Source organism: Hypanus sabinus, chromosome 4 (genome assembly GCF_030144855.1).
Source record: "Hypanus sabinus isolate sHypSab1 chromosome 4, sHypSab1.hap1, whole genome shotgun sequence".
NCBI lineage: Eukaryota > Metazoa > Chordata > Chondrichthyes > Myliobatiformes > Dasyatidae > Hypanus > Hypanus sabinus.
Genome location: NC_082709.1, coordinates 55,873,459 through 55,900,744, shown reverse-complemented (window position 1 = coordinate 55,900,744; position 27,286 = coordinate 55,873,459). Strand labels below are relative to the sequence as shown.

The window sequence follows — 27,286 nt, the reverse complement described above, 5'->3', positions numbered from 1 at the left end:
CCATCCAAGGTTGGAGGGGATTAGACCTCGATACTGTTGTACAAGAGTGTGAAGTAGGTCTTAAATATAGCCAACCCTGGGGGATGTAGAAAGAATGTTTCCACTCATAGGGGAATCTAGAACTAGACATCACTTAAGTAAATATATGGGTTTGTCCACTTAAGACAGAAATGAAGAGCACTTTACTCTTTTGCAGTCACAATTCTTTGAATTCTCTTAAAGGGCAGTGAAAGTAGAGGTAGATCTTAGTGCTTGGGCAATACCCTCCCACATTTCACTTCTTTATTGCTTGTACATTGCGATGGAAATGCAACATAAAGATTTTTACTCCCTTGGATACAAGAGATAAAATAAATAAAATACAACAGATAAACAACAGAGAATCTGCAGATGCTGGAAATCCAAGCAACACAGGAACTCAGCAGGCTAGGCAACAACTGTAGAAAAGTGTAGAGTCGACGTTTTGGGAGAAAAAAAGATAAGTAGTAGATTTAAAAGGAGGGGGGAAGAAAGAGACAGAAAATCAGGATGATAGATGAAACGGAAAGTGGGAGAGGCGAAGTAAAGAGCTGGGAAGTTAATTGGTGGAAGAGATACAGGGCTGAAGAAGGGGGAATCTAATAAGAGTGGACAAAATGCCATGGAAGAAAGAAAAGGGGGAGAAGCACCAGAGAGAGGCGATCCGCAGGCAAGGAGATAAGCTGAGAGAGGTAAAAGGTAATGGGGAATTGGGGGGAGGGGTAAAGAGTGGTTATTACCATAAGTTCACGAAATTGATGTTCATGCCATAAGGTTGGAGGCTCCCAACACAGAATACAGGGTGTTGTTCCTCCAACCTGAGTGTGGCCTCATCGCAACAGTAGAGGAGGCCATGGATTAACATAGCAGAATGGAAATGGGAAGTGGAATTAAAATGGGTAGCCACTGGGAGATCCTGCTTCTTCTGGCGTACAAAGCATAGGTGCTCAGCAAAGCAGTCTCCCGATCTACACTGGGTCTCACTGAGATACAGCAGGCCATACCAGGAACATTGGACACAGTATATGATCCCAACAGGCTTACAGGAGAAGGATTGCCTCACCTGGAAGGACTGTTTGGGGTTCTGAATGGTACTGAGGCAGGTGGTGCAGGGGCAGGTGCAGCACTTGCTCCACTTGCCAGGAAGGAGATCAGTGGGGAGGGATGAATGGACAAGGGAGTTGTATACGGAGCAATTTCTGCAGAAAGCAGAAAGTAGGGGGTGGGAGGTGATAAAGGCAAGATGCACATGTTGGTGGGAACCTGTTGGAGGTAGCGGAAGTCACGGAGAATTATATGCTGGATACGGAGGCTAGTGGGGTGGTAGGTGAGGACAAAAGAAATTCTATCCAGATATATTCTTATAAAGAAGATGAAAGGTTACAAAAGAAAGACAAGAAGGTGAAACTGAGATTGCGCACATACTAGCAAGGCTCTTATTGTTTGTGGCTTAGGCTGAGTGTCAGGTTTCAAATTCCTCTCTGATTTATTTGCTCAACCAGCACACACAAAATGCTGGTGAAACGCAGCAGGTCAAGCAGCATCTATAGGAAGAAGCACTGTCGATGCTTTGGGCCGAGACCCTTTGTCAGGACGGACGAAGGATCTTGGCCCAAAGCGTCGACAGTGCTTCTTCCTATAGATGCTGCCTGACCTGCTGCGTTTCACCAGCATTTTGTGTGTGTTGCTTGAATTTCCAGCATCCGCAGATTTCCTCGTGTTTGCAATTTATTTGCTTGTAGGGGCAGCTTGAAAGGACGTGTGGATGTTTAAGTGTAGAACTCAAGAGCTTGCTTGCTAATAGTTGACAATTAAATACAGGTAGATATCAAGGAATAACTGACAACAGAGGCTTTGGGATCAACCACTCTCCAGAATTAGCAACATCTATATTTTTATTTGCTTTGACAAGGTGGTCTTCAACTTGAAGCATTAATTTCATTTCTCTTTCTACAGATGCTGTTGCATCTGTTGAGTTTTTCCAGCAATTTCTGTTTTTAATGCAGTCTGGCATACCTAATTAGAAAAGACCACTGTATATAATACTTCCAACAGTATTTCAGCTAATAACAAGATGCACGTTATCACCTGCATAGTTGCCTCTCTCTGCCACTAATATGATGGCAGTGTTTTCAATAACTTGCTGCTACTGACAGAATAAGCAATGAATTTCAAACTGCTGAAGATTGGTAACACTGCAGGATTTAACACAGCAGATGATAAGGCCATAAGTTCAGCATAATCAAGCTCAATGTCCTGGAGTCAGAGCTGTTGTCTAAAATTAAGCACTGCTTTTGTATTTTGCTTTACCTTGTGCTTAGATGCTCCTCCCATACTGTGCAGCAGCACTAAGCACTCAACAATAGTCATTACAAAGCTCTGACTAGATAATTAAACCATCTAATTCAAATCTCTATTTAACTGTTTTGGATAAATACTTTTCCAAATGGAAAAATAGTCTGAATGTATTACACAGTGCTCAAGATATATGAATCCACACCAGGATCATTTCTAACCACTTGCAAAAATAATACATGTTCTTTCTTCATAAGTAGCACCTTATTCTCATCAAATTCAATAAGGGATGCAAATGCAAATGTCAATGCAAATTTCCTGATATTCCTTTCAGCTAAATAAAAATCTGTTCATTCAGGTAAATGAGAGCTAATATTAGCTTATAATTACAATGCCTTGTTAAAAGTATTCAGCCCTCAACCCTTTGCTCACATAAATTAATATTAGAAACAGGAATTTTGCTCAATTTAATTGAGAATTTTTATTTATGAATCACATACTCCTTTTTTCACATTAGAGCCCCAAAAATGGGGAAAAATGTAAAGTGTGATAACTAAAAATTCAAAAACTGAAATGACAGCTGTTCAAAAATATTTATTCCCCTTTGCTCAGTACTTAGTTGAACTATTTCTCATAGCTACTACAACTAGTAGTCTTTTTGGACAAGTCTCTATTAGCTTTACAAAATGTAATGGAGCCCTATTCTTCCTTGCAAAATTGCTTAAGCTGTGTCAGGTTAGTTAGACAACAATCTGGAGATCTTGCCAAAGAACCTCAATCAGGTTAAAGTCAGGACTCCGACTGGAACATTAGTTTTCTTAATTTGATGCTACTCCATGGTTTCTCTGGCAGAGTGCTTTGGGTCGTTGTCCTGCTGAAAGATGAACTTCCTCGCCAGTTTAAAGCTTCCTGGCAGAGGCCAACAGGTTTTTGTCCAGGATCTCTCAGTATTTAGCAGGATTCATCTTCCCATCAATCCTGACCAAATTTCCGGTCTCTGCTGCTTAAAAGCATCCCCATAGCATGATCCTATCTCTACCATACTTTACAGGATGGATAGTGTTACCCCAAGTGCAGTATTAGATTTAACTCACACACACACGCACGCACACACACCCAGTTGAGGCCAAAACGATCCACTCCACAAGACCTTCTTCCATATCTTTACAGTATCTTCTAAGTGACATTTTGCAAAATCTTTACAGGCAAGGATATCCTTTTTTCGTTCGGCAAGGCCTCTTCCCTGCCACTCTTCCATAAACACCCTTTTGTGTAAGGCCTTAGAGATTGCGGAGCCCTGAACATCATCTCCAGTTGCAGCCACTGACTTCTGCAACTCAGAGTGATTGTTGCCATCACTGAGGCCTTTCTTACAAGTGCCACACTTCTTGACCTAGGCAATGTGGCTGCGGTTTCATATTTTTTCCACTTTTTCACAACGAACTGAGCTGAGCTCTGGGGTATGTTCAGTGCCTTTGAGAAGGTCTTGTACCCTTCCCAAGACTCGTGCTTCACTTTTGTCATTTCTCTGTCTTGCCTTAAATGCACTAATGTCCCCATTTCATTCGCTCTGTTGAACATCGACCATAGTGTTGGACCTCACAGAGAGTGGGGTGTTTACAACATTCTTATGAATTTGTTGAAAACAGGTGATCCTCCAGTTTTCTACATCAACAAATTGGGTGATATGGTAAGGTAATACGGCATATTGCATCTGAGGAAAGTTAGCATAGTAATTACAAAAGCAATGAATACTTTTTCAGCCTCACTATGTTGGTTTTTAATTTTTAGTGAATTGATGACAGGTTTTGGAATTTTTCTTTTGATTTGACATGATGCACAATGTTTTGTACATTAGCTCAAAAAATTCCTACTTCAATATACAGTATAATATGGTAATTGTGGGACTGAATACTTCTTGAAGGCACTGTAATTCCAATTAACATATTTGAAAGTTCTGCTTGATCGCTGACCTTATAAATTTGCATTCTGGTGATTTTCCAGAGTGCATAAAAGTTCTCTGGACCACTCAAAAATAAAATGCATGCTAAAAAGTTATTAGCCAACATAACTGAAGCTCACTCACTTTCCCCGTCCAGTCATTTGACCAATTTCACTCAATAGCAACAAATACTGTACAGCTGGAGGTGCACAAGATGCATCCTATGTAGAGCAATTAAATAGACAATTACATGCAGACAGTTCCATAAATAACTCACACTAACTTCTTATACTGAAATAAGAAGCAGAGCAAAGCTTGTTCAATGCTTTTAATTTTAAATAGTGAAAAAGAGACACGACATTGTAGATTCTGGAATCTGGAGTAAAAAGAAACAAACTGCTGGAGGGACTGTGCAGGCCAAACTTGTGGAGGCAAAGGGATAGTTGATGTTTCAGATTGAGATTCTGCATCAGGATCTCAATGTAAGATCTTAACCTGAGATGTTGACCATCTCTTTGCCTGAACAGGTGTTACTTGGCCCACATTATTTCCTCCAGCAGATTGTTTATTGTCAGCTGTAGTTTTCTTTCATAGAGAAAAGGGATAAATCTTTAGACAAAAAGCTCCTAGGAAAAATAACAACATTAAATGCTATGAAAAAACAGACTAATTAAACCTACAGTAGTAGATAAGGTTATCATAAAAAATGTTCCCTTTAAACCTTTAGCTATCAATGATGTGTCAGACAGAGTGGGTTTGATTCCTCACCCCTTCTCTGTTAACTAACCTCACATGAATCTGCCACAGTGGTTGAACCAAAAATGGCTAGTTTTTATGCTTCTGGAATAAATATTCAGTAACTTCTCCTTCAAACACACAAAAGAAAGAATGGATGAAATTCTGCCACTCCCTGTAAATATCCTACAATCACAAAGGTATTGAAAATATATGAAGAATTTAACAACCCTAATACTAGCAAAAGAAAATCCACTAGCACTAAGTAACCTTCAATTCCATTGCTGCCTTTGAGGGTGATATGAAAGACACCTCTCCAACTTAAATTTATTAGAAAACCATAGAAGGTATTCCTATCATAATTCTTTGTTATTTTATTATGATGGTTAAAGCCCATTCCAAAATAAAGTCAGAAAGAAAAGAATCCACCTTTTGCAAACAGTTCATTTGCTTCAAAGAATTCATAAAGCAAAACCTAAGAAATACATATTGTTTAACAAATGCAATCATTAAACCACTTGAATATATTGATTTATTAGCATATTATCAGTATAAAGTCACAATTCAAATTTCATATTACTCTGTCAAAAGGTGTATATTAATATATTGAGCAGTGTTTTCCAACTCAACCATTAACTGTGTTATTACGTTTATAACTATTTTATGAACTAAGCAACAAGCAATAAGGAACATCCAGAGATTTCTCCTGTGAAATAAATTACACACAAAATATGGCTCTAAAACATTCATGTTCAAGACAACATGATGCATTTTATACCCAATGAAGTTCTCTAAGGATTGAAATTTGAAATGCAACAGCCATGTTTCGAGAGCCCTTTCACAATGACCCTATTTTCTAAGCTTTGGGTTTACGGTGTAAATATTAGCCAAGCTGCTATGGTATCCTTTATGCACATCCAGAGAGCAGATGGAGTCTGAATATAGTTTAATGCCTTACAGTCATACTGGATCATAGTATCAATTCAGATGCCTGAGGACAGATCACCGGAGTGAAACTTGAACCCATAACCCCTGGATCAGAGGAAGGAGAGTAACCAACAGCTTTACTCACAGTATTTTGTTTGTTGATTTCCAATATGAACATTCCTTCAACATCGAATCTATTCAAAGAAAGATCATTTCTACCTCACCCACCATGGTGCATTTACATTTTTGTGCAATTTTACTGCCTTGTCTGCCAATGCAAAGGCAAACAGAAAATATAATTAAACAGCAAGTGTGTATTAAAATAGTCTACCTTGCAACAAATGTCAACACTGCTTCAGAATGAGATCAGGGTTATTTTTAGCTACAGGTTCCTCTTACAGCTTCTGCAGCACCTGATTGCGACACCCACACAAAATAGAGACAATAATCAGAGGTAAAACTGAGGGAAAAAACACCACAGCAAATATCTACAAAAAAACATTCACAAGCAGTGAGAATTTTTTATTGCACAATTGTTTCTTTTCGAAACAAAAGATATAAAGTACAAAATATACAATGTGCTTATTCTCAAATATAAATGTCAAAAAAGCAGATTTTTCTTAAAAGCTGATTTTTAATAACTCCAAATCCTATTACCAAGCAGATTGCAGATTCCAAGTTAAAAAGAATCATCTGTAGATTTTTCTATTTTTCTCCTGTTGCCTTAAAAGATCTATGGGGTTGGGAAATAGTATGTTACTACTGAAAATTAATAGAATAGCTCTCTCTTACCATTAAAATATCAATGGCCACAACTTCATGCCATGAAAGGTTAACATCAGGAAGCCACATTTAGCGACATTCCACTGCAGCACAGAACAGAAAACAAGCTAGTAATCCAGGACATTCTCTACTAACATCCAATGGTTATTAGCTGCAAACGTTTTCCTCAGCGTTCCTTTGATACAATTGTTAAAAATCCTCTCCCAGCTGATAAAAGCCAAGACAAATCACTCATTCAGCATTATGAAGCAGACGGTACCCATGGTTACCTTCCCCATTTACTGCAGTTGCAAACTTGAAGTAATTGTTGATGAGAAAGAAATTAAGTTTCCGTCAGAACAAGGCAGGTTTGCCCAAGCTATTTGCTTACAGAATTTAATGATGACATCAGAACACTCTGTCAAGCATACTGAGCACTTACTGCACAGTCATCCATTTCCTGAAACTCAATGAATGTATTTAGCCCCAGACCAGCAGTACCCCCAGTACAGCTAAACCAGTCTCATTAAATCAAGCCACACAAGTTAATATTTCCACAATACACCCAATCAAATTCCACTAGCTAGTAAATGATCTTACAACATGCATATAGCTAGTCCACAACATACTCAAGAAACAAAAGCACCACCCTGCATTTTAGGGTGAAGTAATAAAATTTTAGCAATAATTTGTAAAATATTACTTGGACAGTACAAGAGAGAAGTGCTAAACCACCCAGTTTCTTTTTTGACACAGTTGCTCTGGAGAGCTGGTGCTTCTTAAACATTGGAAATACCTATAACTTTTAATTTCCAAATAAATACATCAAGATGTTTCATTATTATTAACAAGATTTAAAAGAAGAGTCTCCTGAACTGTGGCAAAGTACAAAGTCTCTTCAAAGTGTCTCTTGCTAGGTCAACACATGATTTTCTTACAAAACTAGCTGAACCATGTGTAACGTTGCTGGGTGTACAATATGACATACCACACGACTAAGAATGCAGATTTTTAAATTCTTTTGTATTATTACACATGACAGAGATAAAAAAATAAATTATCCAGAGATAGCAGTATGCATTTCCAGTTGCTGAAGCCATCTACCATTGTCACAATTTTTTAAATTAATTTTTTTATGCATTTCTACAAACCAACTACAAACAAAAAACCCAACAACAAAGTAAAGGTTAATACAGTGCAAAATAAGCATATCAATGATATAATTCCTAACAATAAGGAAACAGCACCCAGAATAAAATCATATAAAGTTAGTATCCTCCCCAACCTCCCACTATGGAAATCCAGGCCAACCATTACAATATGTAAAAAAAATAATCGGAGCATTCAACCCCACAGAGCTGTAAATATAAACTTAAAAAAAGAATAATAATGCCTACTACCAAAACTATAATTTCCATCAAAAAGAAACCATAAAACATACAGAGAAAAAAAAGTTGTAAGAGATTAAAAAGAATAATCTAAAGGGGTTATGAAAGTATTCAAGGTCCCCACACCTTTTGAAATTTTATGTCCAAATTGAGAAGTGAATAATTAATTAGTATTTCATGACCTCCCTTTTAAAGTAGTTAATTATCAATTTACTTACATTGGTATTACAAAAACAAGGAACTTCAAGAATCTTTTTCGAGAAAATTTTGCTAATCTTTTAAATTCTACAAAACAGAGTTTGACACAATGGTCATCCTTACCTATGTCTCTGGTAGGTCGAATTAATGTTTTTAGAATGTTTATCCTTCCTAAATTTTTATACTTATTTCAGTCTATACCAATTTTTATTTCTAAAGCTTTTTTTGACTTGTTAGATTCTATCATTTTGTCCCATCTATGGAAGGACAAACATTCTAGGCTTAATAAAGCTTACCTTCAAAAATCTAAAAAAGGTGGTATGGCTTAGCCCAACTTCCATTTATATTATTGGGCAGCCAATATTCGCTGTCTTACTTTTTGGTTCTTTTTTTTATAATCAGTCTGACTGTCCAAAATGGGTGGCCATGGAGTTGAACTCTACTAAGGATCTCGTTACTTCTGCACTTCTTGGATCTGCACTCCCTTGTCACTTGCCTAGACTAATTGTTAATCCTCTTATTAGACATACCCAGAGAATATGGGCTCAGTTTAGAAAACTTAATGGCCTTCATGGTTTCACTCTCTCGCCCTATCTTACATAATCATCTTTTCCTAAATTCTATGCAAGACTCAACATTTCATGATTGGTATAAAAAGGGCATTAGGTGGTTTGAAGATCTTTTCATAGATAATTGTTTTGCAACTTTTCAACAACTGCCAGCAAAGTTTAGTTCTGTCACAAATTTAAATTCATTTAAATGAATTCATGAAAACAAACATTTGACAGCAAGTTTTTACATTAATGTTTTATTAGAAATACACAGCTTATATTTGTTAAAAACGATAATTTCCTGGAACTGATGATTATTTTGAAACATTGATTAAATCTGCATGACAGGGGTATAGTGGCATTTAATGAAACCAAATTCCATTTGCAACCGATCAGGAAAATTTTACAACAGTGGAGTGTAGCATTTAAACCTAGTGCCTGCAGCATGTCTTTACAAATTTAATTTCATTGAGGACACATCTTTTAGTAGTGCTTTGCTTCCATGCATGATAATAGTTACCTAGGTACACTTGTTTTTCTTTACACATGTCTGAATACAGTTGGCCCTCCTTATCCGCGGATTCTGCATACGCAGATTCAACCAACCACGGATTGGGAAAACCCAGAAGTTCTCTCTCCAGCACTCGTCGCTTGAGCTATGTACAGACTATGTTTTCTTGTCATTATTCCAGCACTCGTCACTTGAGCTATGTACAGACTATGTTTTCTTGTCATTATCTCCAGCACTCGTCACTTGAACTATGTACAGACTATGTTTTCTTGTCATTATTCCCTAAACAATACAGTATATCAACTATTTACATAGCATTTACATTGTATTAGGTATTATAAGTAATCTAGAAATGAGTTAAAAGTACAGGCGGTCCCCGGGTTATGAATGAGTTCCATTCCTGAGTCCGTCTTTAAGTCGGATTTGAAGTCGGAACAGGTACACCTGGTATTATTTAGCATCAGTTAGTCAAACGTTTTTCTTAGTATGTAGTACATATTTTACCTTTCTAAGCATATAAAACACTTAAGAAACATACGTATTTCAATAATTAAATCACTGCATTGCTTAGTAATAATTGTAGCTTTCATCGGGGCAGGGCCTTTCACGTGCTTCATTAAAATTGTTCCGATCGTTGACCAACTGTAGCCTAACGCTTTTCCACTGACCGATTTTCCTTTTCACCTCTTTCCGATCACTTTATTACTTCCACCTTATTTTCAATCGTGATCGTGATTATTTTCCTGAACAGAAACACCGCAGATTCAGAGCTGCACTGCTGGGTCCTAATGTCCACCATATAGAGCATGTTAAATAAGGTCTGGGGCTCCACTGGGTCCTAAAGACCACTGCACTGAGCCAGGTTAAATAAGGGACTTGAACATCTGCATTTTTTGGTATCTGCAGGAGGTCTTGGAACCAATCCCTGGCGGATAGGTAGGGCCAACTGTATGTTCACTGAAGAGATTTCTATTAACCTTTGTTTAGTGAAGAACAAAATAATGCTACGAACACCAGATCTATCTGATATTTACTATATGCTCATTAAACCTCTGACAGGTTTTTGTGAACAGATGCAAGATAATGGATTTATGGAAAGCTTCACTATCTTTGATATACAAAGTTAGCAAAGCTAAAGGAGGAATACAATACTTTTAATTTTGCAAAGAAACGTATATCCTAAACTTAATGGCAAAGATGTGCAGCCACTGCAGTTAGTCAAGTCCCTGGGTTCTGGGTGATGGAGCAAGATTTTCCTTGTCTGCCCATGGTCTTAGTGACTGTATTTTCTTGTCACTAAAGGACTATGTTGAGGAAATCAGTTGGCTGCAGAAAACAGAAGGGTACAATAAGGAAGAGATAAAGGATTTGAAGAGGAAATATATGAGATGGATGTCTGAGAGCTTGAGATTATCAGTCTGCGCCCTTGTGTCATCACTATGATATGCCCGAACAAAGACCTGTCTACTTTCAAGATGATTGCCCTCCCATTTGATTTCATTTCTCTCTTCTTACACATATCATGTAATGTTTTCAGCTTGTTGATTTTCATTGGGTCATGGAATTTCTTTGCTGGTGAGTCTTCCTCTAGCCTCTCATCCTTGAAGGTTGAATAGCATTGCTCACCGATCACATACGCCTTCATCAGGTCGGAGGTAATGTCCTTGGGGGCTGCCTTTGCCGTAGACAAGCTACCACTGCTGTAATGCTATCACATATTTTCTAGCACTAGGGGTGTATACCTTGCCAAAAATCACTATAAGAATTATTCCCCCCCCCCCCCCCGGTTGGTACTGGTGGCCCAAGTTTGGGGTTCTGGCTCACGGGCTACTAACCTCATTGCTGCAATTCCCTCTGCTGCTCAGATACAGACAAAGTTCAGATTAGTGATAATGGGGACCATCTTCAAGAAGGGTGACTAATCATACCTTGGTAACTAAAGTAAGGTTTCTTTGCTGTTTGATAAAGGAAGAGTTATCAACAGCATTCTCTTCAACAATCTTTAAGTGCTTTAAGAGTTGTTCCTGAAATGGTAGCATGGGTTCTGTGCATTTAGAGTTACAGTGGGACCAATGATAACTCCAAGAATGCAAGTAGGTAAAACAACACTAAACTTGGACCTTCTCAACTTCAATGAAGAAGTGACAGTTATAGTCAGGAAGGACTATAGAAAACCCTCTTCAAATTTGGCTGACTGCAAAAAATTTGTCCTCTTCTTGCATTTTCCTGCATCACCATCTAATATGGAGGGGCCACTGCATAGGATCAGAAAAAACTGCAGAAGATTGCATACTCAGCCAGTTTGATCATGGGAAGAAGCCTCTCCAGCATCGAGGACATTTTCAAAAGGTATTGCTTCAAAAAGGCATCCATTGTGAAGGACCTCCATCACCTAAATTATGCCCTCCTCTCATTGGGAGGAGGTCCAGGAACCTGAAGATACCCTCTCAATAGTTTAGGAACAGCTTCTTCCCCTCTGCCATCAGATTTCTGAATGGACAATGAACCTACCATAAACATTACCTCACTATTATTTTTCGCTCTCTTTTTGATTTGCTTACTTAATTAAAAAACGGTATATATAAATTTCTTACTGTAATTCATAGCTTTTTGTGTGTATTGCACTGCATTGCTGCCATAAAACAACAAATTTTCAAGTTCAATGCCTCAGTTTCTCCAACCTTTCTCAATGCATTATTGCTTCCTTACCTCCAAACAACCTCTCAGGAGCACAGAAATGGTTTAACCAATCTCACCTGCACTACAAAATTAACAACTTCAGCAGCACAGTAATAACACATGATTACATGTACAACACACTGGAGGAACTCAGCAGGCCGGGCAGCATCCATGGGCAGCACTCGTTTCCACAGATGCTGCCCAACCTGCTTTCCTCCAGCGTGTTGTACGTGTTGCTTTGACCACAGCATCTGCAGTGTACTTTGCGTTTAATAACACATGCTTGTGCACATTTGGAGGCCAAGCTCAGAGTTTATGTCAGTTCAATCACTGAAAGAAATGAAGGCCTTTACACTCATCAACTGTCCTCTACCAACCTGCCATTTGTGTACAACATCACCTCAGACAATAAAAGGGCCTATTTTGTTAAATTCCATAGAACTAAAGTTAAAGCTGCAATTCTACAGATGTTAAACTGCCTGTGCATCGAGTGTTTGTTTTCATCTTCCTTTCCTTGGTGCCAAAACACTCCCTAAATGAGTCCACAAAATTCATTTTAAAATATACACTCTGTGCCACTTTATTAGGTACACCCATTCATTAATGCAAATATCTAATCAACCAATTATGTGCATACCCAATGAATAAAAACATGCAGACATGTTAAAGGGGTTCAGTTGTTGTTCAGACCATACAAAAGAATGGGGAAGAAATGTGACCTGAGTAACTTTGAACATAATGATTGCTGGTGCCAGGTGGGGTGGTTTGAATATCTCAAACTGGTGATCTATTAGGACTTTCATTCACAAAAATCTCTAGAGCCTACAGAAAATGGTGCAAGTAAATAAAAAAAAAACACCCAGTGAGCAGCAGTTCTATGAAAGCTCCTTGTTAATGAGAGAAGTCACAGGAGAATCGCCAGACTGGTTCAAGCTGACAGGAAGGTGACAGTAACTCAAATAACCGTGTGTAACAACAGTGGTGTGCAGAAGAACATCTCTGAATGCACAATACATCAAACCTTGAAGTGGATAGGATACAGCAACAGAAGAACATGAACAAACACTTAGTGGCCACTTTATTAGGCGCAGGAAGTACGTAATAAAGTGGCCATTGAGTGCAGAGTAAACTACAATTTATATTTAGTGAGTAACTAACACATAGTTTAAGGGAAAACCAAGTAATATCAGATGTATATACACAAACCTTCATAATTCATCCAATTCATGTACAATAAAAATTTTTCTATGTAGCCAAAATTTTAGCTATTATAATTAGCACTGGAAATAGAAAAGCTTCATGGAGTTTTGAATTAATTACATTAATTCAATTTAATTTAATTATAATACTTATGTTCTAATAAAATAATTAAAATAACTATTCTGTCATTAATGGTTACTTGGGTATTTTATTTAGTGCCGTTAAACAAGACATAACTACAAGAATGAAAATAAAAGCACCAGAGATGCTGGAAATCTGAAGTAAAATCAGCAAATGCTGGAAACACTCAGTAGATCAGAAACCATCCGTGGAAGGCAAATCAGGTAATATTTCAGGTCCAGGAACCTTCATTGGAACAGCTGCTCTTTCTATATACAATTGCATGGATCCCAGTGATTCATGGTGCATCATTACAAGGACTGAAACAGATCACCATACCTTTCCAGTCCTTTTGAAGGTAAAAGCCCCATAGTCAAACACTCTTTGATTGAGGTGTTAAGTACTGAAACAAATGTAATGACATTTGAGCAATGATCTATTGACTAACACTGAGTGCTTGCAATGTTGGACATTTGGGAATTATACAATTAGAAATATGAGATTAGATCAACATTAGCTCCACAGCTCTACAACTCTCTTCTGTCTCCCTCTCTCCCTCCCTCCTTCCCAGCTCCCCTCCTCCCCACACCCCTTTCATTTGTATTTGGTACAGCAGTTGGAAAACTATCAGTAAACTCTTCACCTTCTGGCAGACTGGGGCCAAGAACCAGGCTTAACTGGGTTGGGCCAATCATTAAACACAAGGATTTTTTTCTCTTTAATTCTGTTTTGGAACAGTATTGTACACACTTTGGTTCAATGAATGAAAATCAGTCAAAAAACTACTGCATAATTTTTTCACAAATAGCTATTGCCACCCACAGCTTGAGAAGCTGTGGGTGAAAATAGATACTTCATGCCAAAGCAAATTGTAACATACAACAGGAAATGCAAATGGAAGAGCTTCTATAAATATCACAGCCACAGATCTTATTTCAATGGCTCAGTTTAGTCTTAAAGTAGATTGATTCTGACCACGTCTCAAACACCTAGATGACCCAGTTTCAGTAAAAATTCAAAACTGCACTAGTTAATACTTTCGATGCTCTTCTATTAAATAACACAGAGCAGCTGCTGACTGCAATCTCTACACTAATTGGATTTAAAAACCCTGACTAACAAATAGTCAAGCAATTTAGCTTGAAGGTATAAAAGTAAACAATCAGCAGATTTCCAAAGTCAATACTTTTTAACTTAAACGCTTTTCACATTTCAGTCCAATTTCAAGCCCCACATAAATTACATTAAGGTTGGTTTATTGGGAAGTACACATAGGAATAAGTTAATCACAATAAAAAAAACTGTTGGTGTTTCTTTCATTGCTGACATTTGATCTAGGGAACATAATTTTGCATGTATACCATAGCCAACGTCAACAAGTCATCTGATTTTTATTACTTGTGCTTTTTTTGAAACCATGAAATTCTTCTGGCTGACATTTTAAATTAATTGAAACCAGTTTTGTTTCACAATGCCACCAAAACTGTAAAACACTTTCAGATTGCTGGATAACTGGATAACACAGTGAAGTGGCAAAAATATTATCAGATATTGCAAAGTAAATAAACTTTATGTGGTGTCAAACTAGGTGAGAAAACTATCCAGATTTAATGGTCCACCTAGACATTTCAACAGAAGCCTTCAGTTGTCCAAAATTGTCCAGACAGTATGGGTCAAGTTTGATTGCTTTGAACTGGTATTACATGGCTCTACTATTACCTGCAATATGAGTCATGAAGATTTCTCCTAGGTAGCTAAACTTAAATGTCATGCAGGTAATACAAAAGAGATGATAGAAATTGTAACTAAAGTTGTTGACGTGCTAGACTGCCAAAAGTACATAATATTGCTTTACTAAGACTCAATGCAATGAAGTTGTACTTTCCCATACCATCCCTTAGCACCACCAGACTAAAACAAATGTTCAATTTCATCCACTCAATTGGAGATATCTTGTTGCGGGCAAACCCTTTTTTACAGTAGGTATTTTCAACGATTTAACACCAGATGAACCCCAATCTTTAAAAAGTACACTGCAATGAATCAATAATCAGAACTTTGCAGAACAGGAACAGGCCCCTCAAGCCATCAATATCTGTACCAATCAAACTAATCATATCTGCACATTCATGGTCTACATCCCTCCATTCCCTGTTTATGTACGTGCCTAATGCCTCTTAAGTGTTATGGTTGTCTCTTCTCCCACCACCTTCCCCGGCAGCATGCTTCAGGCATCTACCACCGTTAAAAAAAAATTTGCCTTCCTAATCTCCTTTAAACTTTTCTCCTTTCACTTTAAACCTATGGCCTCTAGTATTTGGGAAAAAGACTTACCGTCTACTCGAACTGTGCTTCTCATAATTTTGTATACTTCTATCAGGTTGCCTGAGCCTCTGACACTCCAGAGGAAGCATCTCCTTATAGCTAATATTCTTCAATCCCAGCAATATCCTAGTGAATTTCTTCTTCACCCTTTCAGATTCAGATTTACTAATCACATATTTATGTAAGCATACGGTGAAATATATCATTTATGTTAACAACTAATACAAAATGAAGGATATGCAGGGGGCAGAGTGCAAGTGGCACCAGACATTCTAGGGCCAACACAGCATGCCCACAATGTTCAACAGAACCTGTGATAAATAAATCCGAATCTGAAAGGGTGCAAAACATTGATTTCTAAATAAATAAACCTCTGGGCCTCAAGTCCTTGACCCCGGACACTCAGGCATTGGGCCTACAGTCTGTAGTCTTTGGCCCAGATTCTCAAACAATGGGCTTCTGACAACTGGACTGTCCAACCACAAGGACTCTACCTCTGGACTTGATGACCCTTGGACTTCAACTTTCGACTTTGGTCTTCAGAACTTGCCAACCGCTGGGTATCAACCAAGGACTCACTGACCATGGGTCTGACTTTCAGGCCTCAATTTCCAGTCTTATATGAACCTCCAACTCAGGTGACTGACAGGATCACTGGTCCTCATGACTCCCATCTGTGGGGACCTCTGACTTGGACCTACCTGGGAATCTACAGATCAGACACATACACTTTCACCCAAATCATTAATATATACTGATAATTATTGTTAATTGGGCCATCGTTTAATCAGGGCAGCTGTATGTAACGCCCTGCAAGGTTTCACTGTTAATGTAATGGTTTCTCTGTAGTAGAAGTGTTTGGGTTAACACTAGAGATAACGGGGGCTTTGGAATGTGCACCATCCAATGAAAGGTGTGTTGTTTGTGCTCCTGAGAGAAGGTATTAACAGTCTTTTGTCGGCGAGAGATGAAGAGAGAAGACATGAGAGGAGCGAGTTGATAGACTACAGGGCGGAGTGGACTTGGAGTGAGGGTCTGGGAGTCAACGACGCTCGGAGGAAATCGATGGGGAATTCAAGGACGGAAAACCGTGAGCTCCAATGCACACAATAGATTGTTTCATTAAAATGGGCCCTTTTACTTTCTGTTTTTCGTACTAACCCTGTACCCAGCTTAAGAATTATAAAGCTCAATTGTTTAATTGCATATGGTATACTGTCTGATCTTCCGAGGTACTGAGTTGTAACAGGGAAACACATCACGCAGCATCCACACAAATGAGATTTCATCATTTTGTCAGGGGCGGCGACTATCTTCCCCTAGATTTATGCAGGCCACCGAACCTGGGGGTTACATGTATATTTGGGACAACTCTTAAAACAACAAAAACGAATTGAGAAAACAACTGGGATTTCCTTTGTTTATTTAGGAAACTATGCCACTTAACTGGGACAGGAAAATGTTGCTGGGGCAGCCACTTATTTGGGATATTATGCTACTTAAATGGGACAGGAGACTGTTACTGAACAGTTTCTAACTAATGTCAGTCACGTGCACGTCATGTGGTTGTTCAATATTACACTGTGCTCAGATTGAACAGTTTTTAAACAGCATCAGTTGCGTGTGTTTGTGTTCAAGAATCGGTGATTTTTGTCTTTGATAGTTGGTGAGAAATAAACAGAAAGACAATTCAGTACTGCTTTGCTCACGGTGTTTTCAAGCATTCAGACTTGGAGATGCCAGAAACAGCCAGGAGTGGAAATGCAACCATTTCACTACTTCAACCAGTTGGGAACTACGAAGGAGTTGAAGGTATCAAAAATTATCTTGATGTTACAACGAAAGTGAAGATCTGGAAGATGCAATCATTGAAAGTATTGCCTGGAGATAACCCATTATCTGCATTAGGTGACTATGCTGATTTTATTCATTTATAGGCAATCAAAAGAACCTGACAGTGTACACTGGATTAATTCCTCTGTCAATAACTATTAGGAACTAATACACATACAATGCACAAATTGGGGCAGCCACTTAATTGAGCCAAAATGCACTGGTCCCGATGTGTTCAATTAACTAGACCCCTCTCTGATTCTTGCAGAGCACCACTAGTCATAGACCTCCAATCAGAAAATCATCATTCTTCTACTATCCTGTGTCCTACACTCAGTGGCCACTTTATTTGGTACACCTGCTTATAAATGCAAATATCTAATCAGAAAATCATGTGGCAGCAACTCAATGCGTACAAGCATGCAGACGTGGTCAATAGGTTTAGTTGTTGTTCAGACCAAACATCAGAATGGGGAAGAAATGCGATCTAAGTGATTTTTAACTGTGGAATGATTGTTGGTACTAGACGGGGTAGTATGCGTATCTCAGAAACTATTGATCTCCTGAGATTTTCATGCACAACAGTCTCTGAAGTTTACAGAGAATGGTATGAAAAACAAAGAACATGCAGTGAGTGGCATTCTTGGGATGAAAATGCCTTATTAATGAGAGAGATCAGAGGAAAATGGCCAATCTAGGTCAAGCTGATAGGAAAGTAACAGTAACTCAAGTAACTATGTGCTACAAAAATGATGTGCAAAAAATGGTCTGAATGCACAATATGTTGAACCTCGAGGCTGATGGGGTATAACAACAGAAGAGCACAAGCATATACTGAATAGCCATTTTATTAGGTACAGGGTACCTATTAAAGTGGCCACTGAGTGATGAACAAGGCAATTTTAAATCTATTTTACCACAGATCCTATGTGGATTTCACCTTCTGCACCTGCCTACCATGAGGTACCTTGTCCAGTGCTTTACTAAAGCCTATGTAAACAACATCCACTGCTCTACCCTTAGAAATCATATCCGCCACTCTCCAAATAAATGTAATCTAATTTGTCAAGACACTCAATAAACTTTTAATGGTATGTGGTCAAACATCTACTGAACAGTGATGAAAGAGGAAATTAATTCTTTTTCTCACATTTCTTAAAGTAACATTTATTTGAAGAACTGTACATTCCCTTGTGTTTTATGATAATTAGTAATCTAAAACTGCCATTTTGCATACGAGATACACATCCTTCCTTCTGAAATAATAACACTCCCAAGTTAAAATTATCCTACCAAATGATTATAATTATTGGTCCTGAATCTCTGGCCAAGGACAAATCAACAATCATCTGCTGTTGATCAAGAGTGAATAGGAATGCGCATGAATCACAATCACAAAAAAATAGCACGCAGGTGCAGCAGGAACTTAAGAGGGCAAATGGCAAACTGTTTTTATATTGCAAAAGGACTGGAATTGAGGATTAGGGAAATTTTGTTACTATTATTGTACTGGGTGTTTGTGAGATCACAGTTGGAGTATTGAACAGAGTTTGACTCCCTTACTTAAAGGATACAGTACCATAGGAGGCAATCCAAAAGAGATTCACCACTTTTATTTCTGGATGAGAGGATTGACCTATTAATGAAAGCCACTAAGATCATATCTGCATTCTTTAGAGTTTAGAAAAAATGGGGGCAATCTTATCCAAACATTCAAGATATTAAGGTGGCATGCATGATGGGGGAGTTTGAGATTTTTCAGTAATGGCAGAGTCATGAACAAGGTGATCCAGCTACCAAAAAACTAGCCAGTCATTTGAAATTGAGATGCACAGATATTTTTCCCAGAATTTTCTACCCCAGAGAAATGTAGAGACTAGCTCAATTAAAAAAAATCTGTTGGAAGTCAGGGGATTGAAGGCTATGTGGACAGAACAGATATTGTGGCCTAGGTAAATAAGCCCTGATAAGTTGTCCTTTTACTCCTATTTTTTATGCTCTTGTGCCAACTAATTCTGATGTGCCATTGAGTTGGCTAACATTGAAGACTTCTTACAATTAGGAAATATTTCTTTTTTAAAATTCAACTTTAAAAAAAAATTGCTAAATAAAGATTGGTTAAAGTAGAGCTGACACTTAAAAGCACAAAACACTAATATTTTGAATCATTCTCACTTTGAAATGATAAAGATACACAAAATTAATGTCATAAAGCTTGTTAAGCAGTAATTACTACTGAGAACACTAGCAAACAATTAATTTGAAAAGAACAAATGCAAAATTTTGGTCTGTGATTATTTCCTAAATGGCCTACCCATGCAAGAGTTCAAGTGACCTTATTTTGACGATGATGCAGTTAGATCAAAACAGCACAGTATTAGGTCAAAATGAATCACCACAGCCACTGTGGAATTATGCCATCATAGCATGAAAATCATTAAATTGCCATAGTCAGTCATTTCACCATAACTATTGCTCAAAAATCTGTGCCTATTTGTATTTTCAGGGTGAGCAGTTGCTGCTTAACAATAAAGGTTAAGGCAATTGAGTTTCATTCTTTCTCAGTTTCATCAGCCCGTGACAACATTTCCAGTGTGGGGAAATGTGTGGTTTCAGGGCACTGCAACAACTGTGTTGTCTCTATTTCCACTCTAGCTGAAAGCCAGGGCTTTCCCTGACTTGATTAAGATAAAAACAAGACTTGAGCTTTCAATTAAAGACCAAGTAAGTTGCATTATTTACCGCTTTCAAAAATCACACCATTACAGGGGAGTAGAAAATGCTCAGAAATAGTAACTGAAAACCATGGTGGAAAATTTATACACCAATAGAAGCTGCAACTACAGAGAAACAAATTTCACAAAGTTACAAGCAGGGACCCTTTATCAATTAAGACTGATTTTGAAAGAATTGTACAGCTAAACAAATATATTGTACCAGCTACCATAATCTTTTTATAATGTTGAATAGGCCATACTACTGGCAAATGAAGCTTCAATCAGATTTACTATTATCTGCAAACTAACAATGGGTTAAACCTTCATGCTGTAAAGAACCATTCATTTGAAAAGGAAACATGCATTACATGAAGAGACTGGGACTGCAGCTGAGTACCCTTATAGTATTCAAAAAGTATTTTGCATCAATTGCTTACATAATACTTACAAAAATTATCATCTCCATCATAAGAGATTCATGAGGCAGGACAGCACCTTTCAAATTTGATTATATGACTGCATAAAACATAAAGATTCCTTGAAATACTGTTAGCGACACAAGTAGATTTTCTCCCCTCTTCCACATTACTTGGTATAGTTTCTGACTATTCATTTGAAGAATTACCTTGTCACTTGTTTCATTCCTGCATACATCCAATTATAATGGACTGCTTAACCTTAGTCAGCAAATAAGTGCCAGAAAGAATTTGGGTAACAGTATTAGGAAAATTAAATAAGACTTCCTAAGTAATTGTATCACCTACTGCACTACCAAGGTGATCTTACTAACCAAAAGATCGCTTGATGCCATGCCAAGAAATACAGTTCGATGGATATTAAGACTGCATTTATGAAAATATTTATTTGCGTATACTTTAACCTACTTCTCTGGAACCTATGAATGGAAAATAAAATCCAAATGTGACTTCCTGACTTCCGAAGCCATTTAAGCTAATGTTGGCAGGAAGAAAGGCCTTTCAACTTAAGTTTAGTAAAATGAACAAAATTAACTAAATATACCAAGCTCAAAAGAGAAGAAATGCAATGTTGTAGAGCTCTAAGCTTTTATATTCTTGAAGCTACCACTACCCATTAATGGAAGTAGATCTTAGCATTTCACTAACCATAGCTACACTGAATGGGCTTGAACATTACATGTGTGTTCTGTATAAGCACATCAACAAACATTTGCAACCATGTTAAAATTAAACTGTCGCTACCATTTTTTAATCTGAAGACTTAACTGGAGTCTACCACTCCGGAGTTGAAACATGATGACAATAAGACTCTACTCTCTTTCAATTAGCTACCTTTATTATAACACATGAATATCAAATACACTTGGGATGAAGAAGGCTGAAATTTTAGAATGTACAGTATCATGATTGGTTCATTTGATAGAATTACATTATTTTTAAAGTTGTGTGATAAGCAAATTTTCCTTTTAAATTTGTAAAGTAACTAACTCAAAGCCACCAAATAAAAATGGCTAAACACAACAGATTCTGAAGATTGCATGAAGGAAAACAATAGAAGAGATACAGATATTTTAAAGAGGTGGCAGAAATATTCTTGTGGCACAGTGGTGCAGCTGGTTGAACTGCTGCCTCACAGCTCCAGTGAATCTGGATTATTCCGAACCTCCAGTGATACCTGTATCAATGTTAACTATATTATTTTTAAAACAGCTGCGTGGCACTTCAAATGTTTTTTGTAATATCCATACAATGAATATTTAGAATGAAAATTGAATAACCAAATATTTTTTATTGTATTTATTAATTGAAGGGAGTACACAGTTTAAATGGCTTTGACATGGACTGGATGGGCCGAAGGGCCTGTTTCCTTGCTGTACTTTGCTATGACTCTCTGAAGAACATAATAAGAACAGGAGTACGCCATCCAGTCATTCAATAAGATCATGGCTGATCTGTCTGTAAACTCAGCTCCATTTACCTGCCTTTTCCCCATAACCCTTAATTCCTTTGCTATGTAAAAACCTATCTAACTGTTTCTTAAATATATTAGTGAGGAAGCCTTAAACTGCTTCTCTGGGCAGAGAGTTCCACAGATTCACCACTCTCTGGGAAAAACAGTTTCTCCTAATCTCCGTCTTAAATCTTCTCCCCTGAATCTTGAGGCAATGTCCCCTAGTTCTAGTCTCGCCTACCAATGGAAACAACTTTACTATTTCTATCTTATCTATCCCTTTCAAAATTTTGTATGTTTCTATAAGATCCCCTCTCATTCTTCCGAACTCCAGAGAGTTTAGTCCCAGGCGACTCAATCTCTCCTCATAGGTTAACTTCTTCATCCCTGGAATCAACCCGGTGAACCTCCTTTGCACTGCCTCCAAAGCCAGTACATCGTTCCTCAAGTATGGAGACCAGAACTCCACGCAGTACTCCAGGTGTGGCCTCACCAGTACCCTGTATAGTTGCAGCATGACCTCCCTGCTCTTGAATTCAATCTCTCTAGCAATGAAGGCCAATATTCCATTTGCCTTCTTAATAACCTGTTGTATCTGCAAGTCAAGGTTGTAATGAAATACAGTACAAGAAAATCTTTCACACTTTGTAAATGTTTTCCTATCTGTCTTCATTACAAATCCATTATCTATAACACTGTCCAGAGTAATTTTGCATCCAGATGAAAAATACATCTGAATCCTCAGTAGACCATCAAAATGTTCCACTTCTAGATTTACATTAGACTGAATTCATAAGGTTGAATCCATTCGCAGTCAGCTCTAGAAACTTGAAATGTTCCAATGATGTTAACAAGAATTGACTATTCTTCAAATTCTTCATTTCTAAGCAAGTAGTTCAACATATCAGTGAACATCTTAATATAACCAGTCTTAACTTTCTCAGAGACAACAAATTCGAAATCACAGTATTGCTGCAATATTCTTTATTCAATGATTTAATCATAGTTTGTAATAGTAAATGAGCATCTTTTGACAGTTGTACAATATCCTCTTCTCCAAATTCAAATTGGTTGCATTTGCAAAAGCAAGGGATCAAAAGCTTGTTGTTCTCTTAATTCATTATCAGGAAATCTATCATGCAAGTGATTAAATAGATTGAATAATAGGTGTGGTATTGACATCAAAACTTACGGATGCAAGCAGATCTTTCACTTTCTCACTCCAGTAAATAGTATTGTCAAGATACTGTGACTGTAACTTGTTGATTTTTGCTTTTGAATACTGCAGTGCTTCAACTGAATTGAAACATTATTTGGTATTCAGAATATGTTGAAACTCTAAAATGTTTCTAAGTAAATGCTGTGGTATGTTTATTATTTAGAAAATAATAGATTATATTCATTAACAATTAATTACAGGGTAATTCACAATTATATTAACAAAGATTTTGAAATTTTACAGTATGAGCATAATTTCAAAATTATATTAACACTTTATCAAAATTATATTAACATTATAGAAAAGAACATTCCAGCTGCGTGGCAACAAAGGCAATGTAGCATTTCAGCTACTGCGCGGTCACACACCCACGCAGCTTAGAAGGAACAGTGAGCTGCATGGGCTTTATTACTTTTCCTGAGATCTCATGGGTTTTCCCCGGATGCTTCAGTTTACTCCAATATTACAAAGATATATTGGTTGGTAGCTTATTTGGCCACTACAAATTGTACTTGCATATATGTGAGTTAGAATCTGGGAGGAGGATGAGTTTATGACTGTTGTGTATTTAATATTTGAGTAATATGGTAAATATATCCTTTGATTAAGCATTCTTAGTTGTTTATATAATTCATTATAAGTTATATATAAGAGTACATAAATGACATAGGTCATTATGCTACCACAGCATATGTGCATGCCTCACTGCAGTAAAATTGAAGCATACAGGACATATCTTCTGGCTCAGTGTTTTTCTTTCAAGTAGTTTTAAGCTTTGGAGTGACTAAACATAATAGAGGTGATCAGTAGGATTTAAAATGAACCTAAGATGACCACCTACCTGTTGATGTGTAGCACGACTTTTTTCTTTGGAAGCATAGCGAGAGGTTCGAGCTAAAAAGAAAGGCAGAAAACGGACGAAATTCACAGGTTCATAAACAGCGAGTACTGGGTGATAATCATAAATTTGAAAAAAAAACAGAAATAGCTGGCTACATCAAAAGATAGACACTACTGCACAAGACATAACTAAATACTGTATACTCAGCAAATTGAGCAGCATCTTAAAGCAAATGAAATAGCAAAAGCTATTCCATTTCACGCACATCTTCCCTCACCCCATCCTCCCGCCACCCCATCAGGGATAGGGTTGCTCTTGTCCTCACCTACTGTCCCACCAGCCTCTGCATCCAGCACATAATTCTCCATAACTTCCACTATCTTCTGCTATCTCCAATGGGATCTCACCACCAAGTACAGCTTGCCCTCCCTCTTCAATTTCTGTTTTCCACAGGGATTGCTCCCTATACAGCTCCCTATACAACTCCCTTGTCCATTCGTACCTCCCCACTGATCTCCCTCCTGGCAAGTGGAACAAATGCTGCATCTGCCCCTACACCTCCTCCCTCACTACCATTCAGGGCCCCAAACAGTCCTTCCAGGTGAGATGACACTTCACCTGCGAGCCTATTGGAGTCATATACTGTGTCCAGTGTTCCTGGTGCAGCTTCCTGTATATTGATGAGATCTAGTGTAGATAGGGAGACCATTTTGCCAAGCAGCTACATTCTGTCTGCCAGAAAAAGTAGGATTTCCCAGTGGTCACTCATTTTAATTCCATTTCCCATTCTGCTGTCAGGTTATTCTGTTTGGTTAGCCACCAACCTGATGGCATGAACACCGACTTCTCGAATTTCTGGTAATGGACACCCTGACCTTCACCATTCCCAATCCCCTTTTCCCGCTCTCACCTTATCTATTTGCCTGCTCTCTGTGGTGCTCCTCCCCCTTTTCTTTCTTCCATGGACTTCTGCCCACTCCTATTAGATTCCCCCTTATCCAGCTCTGTATCTCTTTCACCAATCAATTTCCCAGCTCTTTACTTTACCCCTCCCCCTCCATTTCACTTATCACCTTGTGTTTCTTTCTCCCCTCCTCCACCTTCTAACTCTGACTCCTCATCTTTTTTTCTCCATTCTAGAGGAAGGGTCTCGGCCCGAAACATCAACTGCACTCCTTTCCATAGATGCTGCCTGGCCCGCTAAGTTCCTCCAGCATATTGTGTGTATTGCTTGGATTTCCAACATCTGCAGATTTTCTCCTGTTTGTGAAAGCAAAAGCGCGTGCCAATTTTGCCGAGTTCAACAGGTGGAAAGGCATAGAGTTTGCTTAGAAGATTGACTGTTCCAACCAAACAAGCTGAAATGAGCTTTGCTGATATTGTGGAAGTAACAGAAGAGCATTTAAAACCAAAAACATTGTTGATCGCAGAATGCTTTAGTTTTCTTAAGCAGAATTAAAAGGAAAGGTAGCCCATTTCAGTGTATGTGGCTGAATTGTCTCAACTTTGTCAGTTCATTGATGGGCTTAATGATGCGCTGAAAGAAAGTTTACTTTGTGGATCTTACAAGAAAATATTCAAAAATAGCTCCAAACTGAAGCACAGCTCACATTTAAAAGAGCAGCTGAAATCGCGGCATCAATGGAAGCATGTCAGTCATCTAATGATGAGAATGACACAGGACTGATGTTGCTTTGTGATTTATGTGCGAAAACTACCAACTGGTAAGCAACCCCAAAGTGAACAGCAAACTAATTAAAATGGAATTGGACACACTGACTTGGTTGTTTCAGTCATTCCATGAAATCTGTTTGGATGACATTTCAAAGTCAATGAACTAAAGCTTGCAAATGTCTAACTAATAACTTATTCTGCAGAAGAGATAACTCCTATGGGAATGACATTCGTAACAGTGAAATACAACAACCAACAAACCACATTGGGTTTGCATCTGGTAGAAACAGGAGGGCCAGCATTGCGTAGTTGTGATTGACCAAGACAACCACAACTTGACTAGAGATCCATCCACCTTTTGCAGGCCACATCTGCTGCAATAGAGTCAACTGAAAGCGAATTAAGAAAAGTACTGGATGATGCTACAGAATGGCATTGGAAAACCTATCAAGGGGAAAATACAGCTAAATGAAAAAGCCACACCCAAGTTTTACAAAGGCTGTTTAGTTCCTTATACTACCTGTGATAAAGTAACCAGTGAGCTAGTTGGCACGGAGGCTGAAGGAATTCTTTCTAAGGTTGAGTGGAGCCTATGGGCAACACCAGTGGTCCCAGTAGCCAAAAAGGATGGGTCTGTCAGGATCTGTGGTAATTTTAAGGTCACCATCAACCCAGAACTGAAAAAACCAATACCCTCTACCCAGGATAGAGGATATCTTTGCAAACGTTTCTGGAGGAAAACACTTCAGCAAAGTGAAATTAGCTGAGGCATACCTACAGATGGAGATGGAAATGGAAGAAGAATTTCTCACTTTAAACACTCAAAGGGCTTTATCACTATACTAGGCTTATTTTTGAAGTAGTATCTGCATCTGCACCTGTACTATTGCAGAAAGTTATGGACCAGGCGCTGCAAGGCTTCCCAAGCACTTGAAGTTACCTGGATGGTATAATTGTTACCGATGTGGATAATAAGGAACATCTCCAAAATCTCAAGACAATTTTAAAAAGACTAGAAGATTATAGGTTCAGAACATGACACAGATAGACATATTTTATTGATCCCGAGGGAAATTGGGTTTCATTACAACCACACCAACCAAGAATAGTGAAGAAATATAGCAATATAAAACCCATAAATAATTAAATAATAAGTTAATCATGCCCAGTGGAAATAAGTCCAGGACCAGCCTATTGGCTCAGGGTGTCTGACACTCCGAGGGAGGAGTTGTAAAGTTTGATGGCCACAGGTAGGAATGACTTCCTATGACACTCAGTGTTACAGCTCGGTGGAATGTCTCTGGATGAATGTACTCAAGTACAAGAAGTGTGAATTCTTTAAACCAAACATCACTTACTGTAGTCACATGATCGATCCACAAGGAGAAAATCCAAGCAGTGATGGATATCCCAGGGCTAAAC

The 27,286-nt window shown here is 38.1% G+C and overlaps 1 protein-coding gene across 10 annotated transcripts in view; it reads right to left on the bottom strand.

The window, feature by feature from the left end:
* Positions 1 to 27,286, bottom strand: part of hdac4 (histone deacetylase 4) — a 432,610-nt gene that overhangs the window by 227,341 nt on the left and 177,983 nt on the right. The window contains exon 4 of one of the 10 annotated variants that reach the window (XM_059967113.1): positions 24,191 to 24,243. The exons of 7 other annotated variants lie outside the window; for them this stretch is intronic. The gene's annotated coding sequence lies outside the window, so the exon portion shown is untranslated. Of the gene's footprint in view, positions 1 to 6,709; positions 7,014 to 7,121; positions 7,141 to 24,190; positions 24,244 to 27,286 lie in introns of those variants that run through there. 2 more of the 10 variants (XM_059967115.1, XM_059967114.1) reach the window with 2 other exon arrangements.